Genomic DNA, 12774 nt, shown 5'->3' with positions numbered 1-12774 from the left:
CAGGAATGATGCAACAGAAGTAGTTCTATTGGTGTGGTAGAAAGTGGCTAGAATAGATAAAGGAACATAAAAGAGTTGCACAATGCTAAGGAAATAATTCATAATTTCTATCCTGTAGTATGGTTATTGTGTAATACCATCTGGAGAAGCTGAACTCAAAGAAGAAAAATTCACAGCATCCAAATACTACTGTGAAACAATTTTACACTTTGCCCTTTAATGCTTAAAGAGCATTTCACACTCTGGAGAGTGGTACTTCCAAGGAAGGACTGACATCAATACAATTAGGTGTCCTGCCAATGATTTCCTTTTCTTAGGGATGTATTCTTTTAAATCCTTTAAGCAGAGTTACCCAATACATTACCTTAGTATTATAAAAAAGAATTATACATATTTTAAACATTACTTTAACACTGTACTACCATATGCTTGTTACGTATGAAGTAGAATATTACTTCAAAGGTGTAATTAGCTAAATTATTTGGTACCCTTTTATACAGACTGGATAAAACGGCAAAAATTTTCAAATTCATTAGACGTCCTAGAGCTTTGCATTCAAACTGCTCAAAATGAAACTATCGTAGTAAATACAAGTGATATCCTGTAGAAGCATTTGTGACTCTTGCTACAGTTATTTAGTACTTGTACAGATTCCTGACAATAAACACACACACAAACCAACTCATTAAATAATTAAAAAAAAAAATCTATATTTTGGCAGCAATTCTTTCCCACGTTCATTAACGATCTCAAGAGTTGACTAACTCTGAAACAAACTTCTTTCTAAACTTCTCCCAAGCTCCCAGTCTGCACAAGTAGGCCAGATGGACTTGTCCAATTACTAGCTACAGGTTAGAAAGAGAGCTATTCCTGAGGGCCTATCCCAACAAACTGATTTCAGCAACATCCATTTGATCACCACACCATCACAGGAAAAGGAGGTTTTGCACAATCAGTAGAAAAATAGTCATCTTTTGTTGTTTGACAGACTACCAAACCGATGCTCAGCAAACCTGAGCACATTTTTTTTTTCTAACACATTTTTATATCTTTTCAAATACAGAATGATGACTTAGACAGTTCATTTTTATATGGAACATAGTAAGGATGTTTCCCCACTGCAGCTGTCTGGTTCCCCTATGAAAATACCATACTTGCTGGTATTTTCAAGTTTTCTTCATTCCACTTTCCAAAATCAAGACGCATGTCTTATTCAGGGGCACATGATATGCAAGAAAATATGGGATGTTACTATAATGGGAGGGTGAAATGGCTGATCATGTAGAGCTGAGGAGAGTTTGAGTTTTATAAAGTAGTTTTCTCAATTATAATTATTAAATAATTATAACATTTTAGTGATAATTCTTTGATGAAGTTAGATGAGAAGTGAAATAACACTTGACTACAGACAGAAAAGAGGCCAACACTTGTTTAACAATGAAGTCAAACTAACTTTTACAGAAGCTACAACTCAAACTAGACAGAAGACACCTGTACTCATGCTCCCATCCTGAATGTTATAACCATAAAGCAGCACATGAGACAAGTCAGCAAGAGGAACAAATACTGAATGAACTGCTTCTAGTTTAGACAGATGAGATTACTCTAAAACCTGCCTAGGGCTGAATGTTTTCTTTTCATGTGCATTTACACCAAATTAGCACTCATGGACCTTTTTATAAACAAGAATGTGTGGGGAGGGGAGGAAATCTTTCAAAGTGAATGTCAAATGTCATTTCATAAGTTAGAGCTTTTTTTCATTATTACTATACGTCATTTAAACTATAAACAATTATTTTTTTCTGTAAATCTTTCACCTAAACATATCTTGTTTGCTTTATGCATACAGTCAATGCTCTCTCTCCACTTTGTATGGGACTTCCATGCAGTTTTATATATATAAAACTAGGGGGGGGGTGCGTATCCAGCCTTTATTTATATTTATATATATAGAATATAAAAAGAAACAAAAAAGTGGCAAACTCTAAAATAGATATAGACATTTTAAATAATTAGCTTATTTAAAAGAGCTCAATGGTGCCAATTTAACAATGTAAGCACTGTCAGTCAATTAACATTTACATTCAAGAAAGAAAAGAAAGAGGAGGGAAAAGATTACATGTGTGCATGGAATTCGTTAATTTTTGTTTTCAGTCTTTATGCTGCATTAACACTAGAATTATTTTGGGAGCTGCATTGTGTTTTTACACTTAGTTTCATAATGTTGTTCTGTTTTATTTTTAAGGGGGAAAATGAGGAAAAGTCCAGAAGCAATTGGCTTGCACAATTTAAAAGTTCAATGAAGCTTGAAGTTCCCTGCCCTATCTAGCTGCTTCATCGTGTGAAAACGCATTTGTGGTTTCCATACCAGCAGTGCCCCTTTGGAAAGCCTGCCACGCCCTTGGGACGAGGGGGCTATGTTGGAGTCAAGGTCATGTCGGCAGGGACATGGATGCCCCACCCCCACAACACTCTTAAGAAAGGTTAGAAAAAGTTCCAGCTTCCATGTGTCCAGGTCTACACCTGAAAGGTTTCACTGGTGCAGCTCTTCCAACATACAATACCAGCAAAATGCTCCTAACGGAAACACAGGAAAACTGCTTATGCCAGCTCCACCCTCCAGAGACAAAGTTTACAGACTTTAAAATACTGCCTGGTGACATTTTTGGATTAATTGTGGAACACTATTAGTCAAAATACCAATGTTTCTTTGTTTTGCTTTTATATGAAACCATAAATCTGAACAAACATTTTTACAGTGTATTTGTTTGGTAATTCTAGACTGTTTTTAAGAAGTTGCGACAAGTTAAGGTTGGGAGATGGGACAGAGTTGGTGGCATAGTACAAACATAGGACCTTGAGCTCAAAAAGTTCACTCTCCACTACCTCCAACCTTCTAAACTTCACTGAATGCTCTCAAGAAACCTTAAGAACCTCCTGTTCATGATGTATATGTGCAGTCTCAAAATCAATTCTAAAAAGGTCTTTTATCCAACCCATTTTTAAGGATTTTCAGAAGCCTTATTCTGCTTAAGGATGATGTCATAACGGAACAGTGTACATGCAAATGCTTCAATAATATGATATTCGCAGTTCAATCTTCCCATAACTCTAAAGAAAATCCCATATTTAACAGATAGCTCCACTGTAACTTTTCAGAAAAACAAACAAACAAATCCACATACTAATCAACAATGTTAGGATACAACATGTTGCTATTTACATGGTAGAACAAGCTGTCTATATTGCTTAGATATAACAGCAAGATAATCTAACACAGGGGCCCTGCCCATATGTGTGCTGCTGGTCCCATGGCCCTTGGGTGCACAGTGGGGCTGCTGGTCCCACGGCCCTTGGGTGCACAGTGGGGCTGGTGGTCCCACGGCCCTTGGGTGCACAGTGGGGCTGGAGCAGTCTGACTCCACTTCCCAGCAGCCCTGATGGTAGTGGCTCCTGGCTGCTGTCGCTGGACCCAGCTCCACTGCCAGGGCATCTTAGCCTGTCTTCCCCGGGGCTGAACCCACACGGGAAGTGTGCACAGTTGGGATGGGGCCACAAGCCAGCAGGGAGCGGCATCCAGGAGCAAGATGAGTGGGTAGGGCTAGGGAGACACCCAGATCTTGAGGCAGTGACAGCACATGACCAGAACCTGGGGCAGAGCCATGATCCACTGCTCTCACACATCCCTGCCCGTGGAACCTGCGCCTGTTGCAGGGGTACGTGGCAAGTGGATCATGGCTCTGTTCCAGGCCCCGGCCCTGTGCTGTCCCCACCCCAAGATCCCGATCATGGCCCTGGCCCCGCAGCTCCCTGCATGGGTGCAGCTCCCTGCACAGCTCCTGGTCATGTCCATGGAGATCCCAGGATTGTGTAGCCATGGCAGTACAAGGCCAGGGCCAGGCCAGAGCCCTGATTCTGCAAGCAGGGATGTGGGGGAACCATACTGTGGCTCTGCCCCACCTCTGCTCTGTCACTGCCCTGCAATCCACCGTGTGATCTGGGCCTTGCTGGCCTGTCCCACTCTGGAACACTGTTTCCTGAACACCCATGGCCCACATAGGAAGTTTTGGTGAGTTGCTGTGCGGGAGGGGAGGAGGGAGAGATGGAAGAGGGTGCTTATCCAGCCTGACAGCACAGCAAAATGCCCTACATGGCCCACAGACCCAAATAATTGTCCACCCCTAGTCTAACGTATAACCAAAACATTTAATCAGGACATCCAATCATTTAATGATAAATCAGCAAGTAGGAAGCATGCAGCTTTAATTTCAGCTTGATAAAACAAGTCCTTGTTCAATTTTAAATTTCATTCTACTTCCACTACTGAAAATTAGCTTAGGCAACATCATAAGCAAAAAATACACAGGTAACTCGATGACTCTTTTCCTAGGCCAGGCCATGGTGACAAATGCAGAATGTCACATGAAAGTGCACCTAATCTGAACCCTTGCAATCATGAAGTACTAAGAAAACCAGAAAGTGACAACCACTATTGAATTTATAAACCGCCAATTTAAGATTTTAATCTCAACCTTCATTCCCAGCAATCACACTATGACAGCAAACTATTTGGATAAACTGCAAATTTCTGGAAAAACACTAGAAATTGCCAGTCATGAGAAACTGCCAGCATTTTTGTTACCTACATCATCAGGTGTCATTCATTCTACCATACCATTTGAAATCTGTTAATACAATGATTTGTTCAACAAGCTTTTCAACCTTGCAGACCCCGTGTTGTTAACTCTTAAAGTTGTCTGACACTTCAGACTTTTAAACTTGCTGATAACTTTGCCAAATTACAATTGCGCTGAAAGTCTGCATTCTGTGCAGCTGCCTATGGGTGAATGTTTTGAAAAAAATTCAGTAAAACTTGTTCTGCTGTTTCCCAGAAGGACACCAGGGATAAAGAAACACTGTTTCATATGTTCAGCTTTTTACATTCAGAGATGTTTTCCAGCCTTCTGCACTGAAGCACGATCTTGAAAATTGACAGGACGACTGCTCTGCTATCAAGGATGCACTTTATGTCACTCCCATGAAAAAACTGCCAGAATAAGGTCAATGTATAAGCCTCTGAAAATTTTAAATTCCCACATACTTAGAGACTAATTCTGCTACTATCAAGCTACTGGAACTGAAGCCTACAACTCCTGCTCCTTCTTACTGCACTGCCAAGCAGAGGAATTAAGAGCTGGGGAACTGCCTCATGTCCCAAATGTGCTCTGGTAGCATGGAAGAGAAAGCAACCTGACTGAAATGCAGAGAGAACAAAAGCTAGAGTATAATAGATAAGGAGTAGAAGGGAACAAGAAACAGAAGCTGGGTGATGGCAGAATTCGAGCTGGGAGGAATACTGACTCTTAGTGAGGAGACTGGCTTGGCCAAGAGACTACACAATGACAAGGGGAGCTAGAAAAGGCAGACTGCCACCAAGGCAGGCTAGAGAGTCAGAAACTGTGGCAGAAAGGCCTGAGCGCACATATCTCCACAGCCTGGAATTGCAATTAAGATTCCCAAGTGTCAACATTCATCTGCTATCAGTGAATATCTGAGAATCCCAAAAGGAAGTATTTGCCTCATTCACTGTAGTGACTCATACAGAGGATATGACAACATATTCCCAATATCAATTATGCTGTAAATTCAAACGGCAGGGATCTGTGATGGAACTGAAGGTTCCTACCTTGCCGATGACCCAAAAAGGAACAAGTATAATTCTGTATCAAACATTTGAGTGGCCCGTAACCTTGATGGGGGACCTTTCCCTGGCAGCAGCCAAGCGTACAGGCAAGAGCAATGGAGCTGGAGCCCTAGCAGTGCTATAGCTTGTTCCTGCAGTGGCAGCCAAGTGGCTGGGATGCCAAGCTTCTTCCTATGGTGGAGCTGGGGTTCCAGCACTGCAACTCTCGTCCAGGGAGGTTTGACTACCACTTTGCTGTGGGAAAAAGCTGCAGTGCTATTAGGGCTCCAACCCTGTGGCTCTCACCAGCTTGGCTGCCAAGCATGGGGGGGCAGTGGGACTAGAGACCCAGAAGTACTGTGGGTAGCAGCTCAGCAGCATGGCTTGTTTCATCAAGAGAACCCGAGTGCCCCACATACTGGTCCTCTTTCTGCGCAGATAGCAGGAGTGGTGCCACATGACGGGATCAGGGGAAGGGGGTCCGTTGCCAAAATCCTGTCTATGGGGCTGGCCCTGTGCTATTCATCCACCCCATGGACTTCAGTTTTTCAGTCTGGGGTTTCTCTTTTTTTTTTTTTTTTCCCCTGAGAGAGAGAGAGAGAGAGAGAGAGAAATGACACAAAAAATGCACTTTAGAACATGTTAAAGTTGCAAAGCACTCAAAATCAAGCACTCACAATTGAGAAACCTTAATTCTGCTGTTGTCTGTGCAACCTTAATTTGGCCTTTTTGTGCACAGGTGTTATTACATGGCATTAATTACACAATCACATTATTTTTTAGAGGACCCCTTCCAGTTCCCAAATGAGTTGTCCCAGCAAAGAAATAGAAAGGAAGCTGTTTTCAGTAGATTCCTTATTTCATTTGTTCTAGAAGTTAGAAAGTACGCAGGGGGCTGCAGGGATAAAAAGGATGGTCTCAGGGTCACAGCCAGGTGCCGACAACCAGATTCTGTGTCCAGCTACCACAGAATTCTATATAATGCTCAGCAAGCCAAACTCTGAAAAATTACCATTAACTGTATATTCCTAATTTTATAGGAACCTAACTGGAGATCCTGAGCTGAACACTAATATCAACTGAAGCCACTGTGAATCTTACTCTCAACACAAAATGCCAAGCACTCTGAAGAAGAAGAAAAAAAATCAGACCAAAGGCATCCCAAGCTGAGCACTCAAAATTAGTACACATTGTTGGTTTTACTTCATCTGTACTTTAGTTGGCTACCTAAAATAGAAATAAATGTCAAATCATCTCACCCCAGTGTTGCATAAATAAATGCACTAACATTTGTGAAGCTATAGTGATAAGTAGTATAAAAAGCTCAGATGGAAATTGTTGATTCTATCGTTAGAGAGGGAACTGAATGGCCTGCAGCTAATATTAGGCATAGGGCCATATACCAAAGAATAATATAACAAAATATTGAGCTGCTGTTCATTGAGGAATACTACTCATTCCTGTGCACTCAATGAAGGGTCTTGTGGGGATAAAAAGAATGTGATGGTGCAATCAGAGACTGTTCTGTGCTGCATAAAAACAACGGCAACAAATTAATGTTCCACAGACATTAAATCTGGTATCTAACATTTGACTATTTCACTTTGCATATTTAATTCTCTTTTAATATATTTTTCTGTTATGTAAAGCTTATACAAAGCACAAATGGTAGTCTCCTGACAGATAGGCATCTGTCTTCATTTCCTATATGCAAATCTTAGTAGTTTCCAATCTCCTCTCAAGAGAAACTTTGGATTGGAATAGCAGGTGTTGCAGGTTAGGAGAGGTGGGAAAAATTCCTGTGCACTCTAATTCTCACAGTTTCTCAGTTATACCCAATTTAAGCCTGTGTTAATGCCTCACTTAAGTGGAAGAAAAACACCCACATTTTAATAAAGAAAATGTGAGTTTACTCTACAACTGAAGCATGGTTTTATTAAGGATGATAGCGCATGGTATGTCTTAGAAACTATCCATGGCTCTTTCTTCATCACTGTAGAGTTTCTGCCTTCCTTTAATGTAAAATGAACTAATAGATGGACGTGTGCAAGTCTTATTTGCAGTAATCAGATGAAAACAAAACGTATTTAAGCTATTGCCTAAATTTTTACTTCCTATGTATAACTGCAGTAGCAACTATTGAAACTGCTTACTCAGACACATCTACAGACAGAGATTCTATCATGGTAGGATGTACTGAAGCACTGTCAGCACATGTGTCTGCATAATCACTGTAGGAAATGTTACTATTAGTTCTATTTCAGAGTAGAGTTGTTTTTTTTTGTTTCAAATGTCTCCCCCACATTTCCAAGCATGGATACTAGAAGATAATGTACTAATGCATGATAAAAATCTACATACCCATAACAAACTTTCATAGGTGAGCTTTTGGCTACAAATAGAAATTGAAATGCAATGCTGAGAGTCTTGTCAATGTCATTTTACTTGGGAAAGTTAGGAGCAGCAACAGTGGCTCTCAACATTTCCAGACTCCAGGCAACAAATGCAGGCTCTCTCAGCTTTCACCTGGTTTTTTACTATAGAAAAATAAAAAAGCAATTCTTGTGTTGCAAAGAACTGAGAAAGACCATGACAGGTCATAATGTTTTTGACTCTGGATTTCTATTCAAAATCTCCAGGTTTATCTTGTGAATCATATATTGATTTTCACACACCTAAGAGGGTTACTATTGGAACTCATGGCACCCCAGGGTGCTGCAGCACCTTGGTTGAGAATTGCTGCTCTAGATTCAGTAAGACAATACGGTAACCCTTTATGTTAAGAAAGCTGCCTTCATAGACATAAATATTAAAACACTTTTTTTAAATGTGTAAATTAACATCCTAGATCAATGTATTTCTGCAGGTTTAAGCAGACTGTTTCAATATCACTAATGTCATAAAAGATTTCACTCACTGCTAGCAACTTGAAATTCCAAGCTGTCCATTTCCATGAATATTTGTCATAATTTTGATAATGTGCCTGAAGAGAGATAACATCACTAGAGATTTACATTTCTGTACACTATCTTCACATATTTATTTAAACACTAACTGAACTAGTCTTTCCCACAAACATGTATACCAAACTCAGTGAAAAACTAGCCATTTTAAAACATTTGACTGCAGTCCCAGTTCTATGTTGCTCAGCTGTTTTGAGGTGTGAAAAATGTAATTAGTTTTTGCTTTAGTTAACTGTTGACAATACTGCTGTTAGTAATAAAATGAAGTACTGTAACATTTGTTTTCAAAGCTAGTAAGAAATGGTAACAATTCTTTATAACAAGGTGGTAACCAAAAGCATTACATTGAAATTTATTTCACTTACAAGGTAATCTGTGTATGAAACATTTAAAACTGCACTCAAAAGAGAAATTCTGAAAAGCCAAATCCTACTGTTCTGAACTGATATATTTAAATATATCTGCACTAAATAAATTTTTAGGTTTCAGGACCGTCTTGCAGGAAAGATAAACTGAACCCTTTTTAATGAAAACTTGAAGAGGGAGGAGTACGCAGGACATCTGTGCAACAAACTCGTTTTCAGCAACAACTCAGCAATAAAACTGGCACTTAATTGGAAGTAGCATACCATTACTAGTAAGTGGGCATTAAATGGACACGAGCTACAGTGTTTAGTTTTCCCAAAAAGTTATGTCTTTGTCTATGAGTTTTCCAGAGATATCTCAAATTCAAATTATACCCAAACAGCTCACACCTCCTTTTTGCCTACTTAAACTCTATAGTTTGAAACTTTTTATAGTGCCCTGTGACCACATAGGACACTAGCTAACACTCAAAACAGGGGAGTCTGATTGCACATTGAGCCAGTTTATTTAAAACCTGACAAAAAAAATTACTTCCTAAATTGATGTTTTGATGTTACTTAGAAAAAAAAATAAATAGGTCATGATGTATTCTGAGTTATGACCATGTTTGCTTCTGTATGCACTATGTGGCTACTTCCAGAGTGATTCAATACTGAACTTGTTCCATTTTACAAGGTATTTGAACAGTGAAAACTGAAAACAACATTTTATTACTTGGCAAGATAAAAAGAGCATGCAAATTTGTTTAGCTCCAATACCCAACTCACATGACTAGTTATTAGGTGCTCAGTGCTTTGGAATGTCAGCCACTTATTAAGATAAATATGGCAGGAAGGAGCTAACCACAGGACTTTTAAAAAAAATCTTGACCAAGGTTCTTAGAACTAAGCAAGACAGCATCACCTTCTTATTTGGACTTTTGGTATATTTACTACAATTCTCTCCTCCTCATTACTAGAGTATCATTACTAGAGTATAATTTAGTTTCATTTACATTGACAAAACTCTTAAAATGCAACAAGGGGTTCAAGGAGAGAGAAGCAAATAGAATTAACCTGCAAAAAATCATAATAAATAATACACCCAAATTAGTAAGAGAGGTGGTTAGTCTTGTTAGTCTTAAATCAAGCAGCAGGTAGAGCAGGGTGGCACCATAAGAACCTAAGCAAAGAAGTAGCTTAAGAAACAGTTCTCCTGCTTAAAGCAGCACATTTCCTGAGGTCTAATAAGAATATCTAGCATGTCTGTGCTCCAACTACAACTATAAAATAAACCAGAATATATGATGCCTTGTGCCACTCAACTGCTCGCATGCAATTAATTTAGAAATTCTGTTCCCCAGCCTTTGTGAATGCTTTTCAATAAAAAAGCTGATGTCCACAGGGTATGATGGAAGATGTCAGGGAAATGATGATTCTTTTATGATTACGTGGCCGAGCTGACAATTATGTTGCTTGATTTTCCTGCCTTTTTGTTCTTGTTATTGTCTTGCAAACAGTATTCATCTCATTTTTGCTCATAAAAGCAGCAGAGAACCTTGGAAGGCATCTGAAGAGTAGAAAATGGCAAATCTTAATGTGTTTTTAAATAGTTATTCTTGTAACCTTATCCCATTAACATGTGTTTTTTTTACCAGCATTCCAGTTGCTGTGAAATCTTTTCATTTTAGTTACTATTTTTAAGGAACTCAGAATTTTTCTATGGCAATTAATAAGTCTTGAAACAAGGCCTTAAAAGTTTAGCTTAAGCCCTTAATATGCTTAAAACTTAAGTTATTCAGCTCTGTACCCAATTCTAAATAATGATCTCATTTTAACAAACTATTCTTTCCACAAACAATTCACATGACGGGAAACTCTGGGGAGACGGCACTACCTTGGAATTCTAGTCTTTACAAAGAATTTGAAGAACCAAGAAAGTACGCAGCACAAACAGTAAGGCCTACTTGAATAGCACCAGTTAATTAGAGAAGCTACAGTAATAACTTTGATGGTATGATGCAAGAAATATGTCATTCCCCCCTGAATAAACATTTTATAATAGCAATCAAGAATTCCAAGAGGTGGAGTTTTCTTAGCATAAGCACACCCCATTGGGAACAAACATTTGTCTGTGCCTGATAATACCCAAGGAGTATAATTATCTCTCAAAACCATACTGTCATGGAGTATTACTTAACTACCATATTAGAGTTTGCCTCCTTTTATTAATGTAGAAAAAATATGCATATCCCCAGTAAAACCCTACAAATTCTAGGCCAGCAGTCTCCAACCTTTAAGCAGGAGATCACCTTTGGCATGTAAAAGCAACCCAAGACCTACGGTGTGCTGTCACCACTCTCCACCCTGCCCAGCAGGTAAGTCTGTGGGGTGGGAAGGGGGTGCGGGGTAGATCGAGGCAGAAAAAGAAAAAATTATTTGGGGGCATGACTCCCAAACAGATAAGTACCCCCGGGTCAGGGCACCACTCAACTTACCCCTTGTCCTGCCTCTGCGGCACTGTTCCTCACAGCGGGGGCCTTATTCTAGCCCCCACCCCTACCCTCCGCCATAGACTGACCTGCTGGGTTGGGGCACATGTGTTCATGCACGTGGGCAGTCAGCCCCCGACCCCAGTCTCGGATTGACTCCAAGAGGCTCCGAGATCCACTGGTTGGCGACCGCCGTTCTAGGCCTTTATAGCCTTGTGTTATTTGAAAATCCAAGATGAACCAATAAAGCAATTTATCCTCAGAAAAATGCTTAAAGTCCTGGATTTATGTGAACGAAGAGGAAATGTGAAGACCCAACTGACAAAACTAGAATTTTAAGACACTGTGACAAAACCATATATATACACACACACACACACACACACACACACGTACCAACACATTTTATTATTAGACACCTTCGCTGTTTTCTTTTATAATGTTAAGATACAATCTCACATTTTCCTGTGGTATTTCCTTTTCTGTCTATAAAAAAAAGCCTGAACTGCTCACAGAATCACACTACCCATAAGATGCCAAGACAATAAACAAATAAACTTAAGTCAACTCTAGGCTGACCGGCTGGCTCAGTCGCTTCGAACATCACAAGATCACCAGTGAGCTAACCGAAAAAACAATATTCCTATAAGAGCAAGTCAAGGACAGACAATTGTACAAACAAACAGGGTCCTGGGATGTCTTTATCGTGATTTCTATTGTGTATCAACTGCACACAAAGAAAAGTAATACATTGTCAAGAAATTCTTTTGACACTGAAACAACTAACACGCCTCTCCTAATTCACACAGCAAGTCCTTTAAGTCACTTTATACAACTAAAAAAAATCGTCTATGTACAACAATACACGTTAGACAGAAGGCGTGCAGTTTGGAACCATTTGCTCAATAGAAATAACTATATTATTTAAGGGCAAACTAAACAGTTTAGTTGCCAGGGCTCATGTTCGGGGTGCTCCATTTTACCTGTAACATCCGACAGCACAAGCACCAAAATGCTCCAGGAAGACACATTTGCTGCTGAGCAGGGCCCGCGCTCATGTCTTTGGACGGGACTGTTTGCAAATTTAGTTAGAGAAATCATTAAGATCTCAAATATATACTTAAAGTTTCACAGGCTGCCTGCCTGACAGACAATAGGCTGAGACTCAACTTTTTTCTTTATCCTGTTCCCACAGATGTGCTTCGCTGATGAAAGCGCACAAGGTCTCTCCAAGTCGAACACAAGGCTTCAACCCACCCTGTTTCAGGAGGGGACTCCTCTGTTCTCCAGTG

At 39.8% G+C, this 12774-nt stretch overlaps 1 protein-coding gene across 1 annotated transcript in view; it reads right to left on the bottom strand.

The window, feature by feature from the left end:
• Positions 1–12760, bottom strand: part of CAB39 (calcium binding protein 39) — a 71031-nt gene extending 58271 nt beyond the window's left edge. The window contains exon 1 of the mRNA XM_006028078.3: positions 12653–12760. The gene's annotated coding sequence lies outside the window, so the exon portion shown is untranslated. The remainder of the gene's footprint in view (positions 1–12652) is intronic.
• Between the last annotated feature and the right edge of the window lie 14 nt (positions 12761–12774).

This window comes from Alligator sinensis, unplaced genomic scaffold (genome assembly GCF_000455745.1).
Source record: "Alligator sinensis unplaced genomic scaffold, ASM45574v1 scaffold572_1, whole genome shotgun sequence".
NCBI lineage: Eukaryota > Metazoa > Chordata > Crocodylia > Alligatoridae > Alligator > Alligator sinensis.
Note: the sequence above shows the minus strand (reverse complement) of the source record. Positions and strands in the feature narration are given on the sequence as shown.